Below are 2,743 nucleotides of genomic sequence, written 5' to 3'. Positions count from 1 at the left end.
ATATATATATATATATATATATATATATATATATATACATACATACATAAATACATATATACATACATGTATAGATACATACACACCACACACTCTCTCTCTCTCTCTCTCTCTCACACACACACACACACATATTTCTTCACATGCTAGGTTTGGCAAATGTCCAAGAATTATTTTTTTCTTCACCCATTTCACTAAAAGGGGTACGAATTAGGAAATATAACCTAATTAATTTATACATGTAATGTAATTAAATACTAAATCGCCGCATCTCTTTATACGGACCGGTAAATAAATAAACATACAGACGATATCAGTAAGTGATATTTCAAAAATATTGTTCTTGAATATTCTTGGGGGAGAATGAAAAAAAAAATTGTTGGTTGGGGAGAAAAATATTGATTTCTATTACTGGGGCAATGTGAGTGTTGAAAAGTGAAGATATGAAGTTGCTTCATACGACTCGAGCATATGCACGCCAGATATTTATACTATCGACCCCAGAGGAATGAAAGTCAGAGTCAACTTCGGTACCCTGGAATTGCCACCCACTCCATCAGGTTTCATGAATATTAATTCCGAACATGAAAGACTTACTAAATTATCTTCATAGTTTGTAGCGACTTTTTTCCACTAGACACACGCACTGGCACACACACACACACACACACACACACACACATACATGATGTGATATCTGATGTCGTATGATTTCAGCAGTAAGCTGAAACTATTACTAATATATTAAATATTTACTGAATGTATAAGACTAATTTATTTTCCCGTTCTACGAAAAATTACCGTCTGCAAACACGATACTGACGACCCGTAAGCGTGGCTATGGGGTAAGAAGCTTGCTTCCTAACTGCATTGTTCCGAGTTCAATTCCACTGCGTGGCAACTTGGGCAAGTGTCTTCTCCTATAGCTTCTGGCCGACCAAATCTTTGTGAGTGGATTTGGTAGACAGAAACTGAAAGAACCCCGTCATATATATATATATAATCAAAATATTAGCGACCACCTAATAGTTATGTAATGATGAGATATTAGGGTGATTCTTATAATAATAATCTTTTTAATGCTTAAATTAATCTGTTTATCCCCCTTGTCTAACCTGGTTCTGATATCACTTTCTCATTCCTTTTTTAAATTTTACTTTTATTTTTACACAGCATATAATAATACATAGTTTTTGCTATACCTTGATTATAAATTTTTCCCCTCTGTGCCCTTTATATTTTCCTAGATCTTATTATAGCGTCCTAAATTTCATAGTGTACTTTAACTGAAAATAATGACAAAAATTAATGTCACGCCTACCCTACCTCGCTATGGGCATTTGCTATTATCTAATTGACGCCTTCTAAAGATTGTTATTTTTTGTGGTGAGGGGTACTTATGGCAGTAAGAAATTAAGGAATAGTAAGATTTTACGGAATAGGGGGAACATCTAATAATATTTATTTTTGACCAGCAGCCAGTTTGGAACTGTCAACTCACAATGCTCTTTATTCTCAATAAACGCAGTCTACTAGATCTTTTGTTGATAAGAAGGTAGACAAAAAAATTAGAAATGAATTGCAATCCCTTCACCCCTCACCCCGCTATGTACCATTCCAACCCACAAGAGTTAACAAGTGAAACAGAGACAGGCAGAAACAAGAAAAATGCCGCTGTTACTTGAATACTATACAAATATGTCTTTAAAAAGACTTTTCTTTTAAATTTACCAAAATTTAATTTTTCAATAGTTTTTCAAAAATCTGTTATTCATATTTACTGTTGAAAAGATCTCAATGATCGAAACCGGTTCTGTAATGTACTTTATAAAAGTATTGTAGCATTTTCTACTTTGTCTTTTTTCCATATATATCTACTCGTGTGTTCCTCTTCAACCTTTTACATATATGTAAAGTTATGTTGGGGGGACAGACACAGACACACAAACACACACTTATATATATATACATACATACGACAGGCTTCTTTCAGTTTCCGTCTATCAAATCCACTCACAAGGCTTTGGTCGGCCCGAGGCTATAGCAGAAGACTCTTGCCCAAGGTGCCACGCAGTGGGACGGAACCCAGAACCATGTGGTTGGTAAGCAAGCTACATACATATAGATAGATAGATAGATAAATATTTATTAGAAATGTCGAGTGAGCAAACGGTTTTATTACATAGGTTCACAATTGCTTTATCAGCATTCGAAAACAAGTGTATTGCTATATTATTATATATTACATGTAACAAAAGACACAAGGTGTATCATTATATACAACAGAATGTCAACTTATATTTTCTGTTGCAAATCTATTATATATACAGGATTCTAACTTGCTGGAATTCGATTATATCGATATAATAATACTTCTAGGGCATGTAGTTGCATATAATATATATAATAGTATAACAATACGCTCGTGTTCGAATGCCGATGAAAGAATTGTAAATTTAAAATTTATGTTATAAAACAGTTTGCTCAACTCAATGACTTCTTTATTATTTCAAAAGAAATTATGGAATTTCGGAAATAGAATCAGTAAAATATCGACTCCACCGATTTATAATCATATTCAAATTTATAGTTATATTCAAAAACCTACACTCGTTGATGAGCTTAAAACACTAAGCTACCAGCTTATCAACCGAATGGAATCTATACATACGTATACATAAACATATACACATGCATACATGTATGCATACATATTTATATATATATATATATATATATATAT

Source organism: Octopus bimaculoides, chromosome 9, assembly GCF_001194135.2.
Source record: "Octopus bimaculoides isolate UCB-OBI-ISO-001 chromosome 9, ASM119413v2, whole genome shotgun sequence".
Taxonomy (NCBI): Eukaryota; Metazoa; Mollusca; class Cephalopoda; order Octopoda; family Octopodidae; genus Octopus; species Octopus bimaculoides.
Note: the sequence above shows the minus strand (reverse complement) of the source record.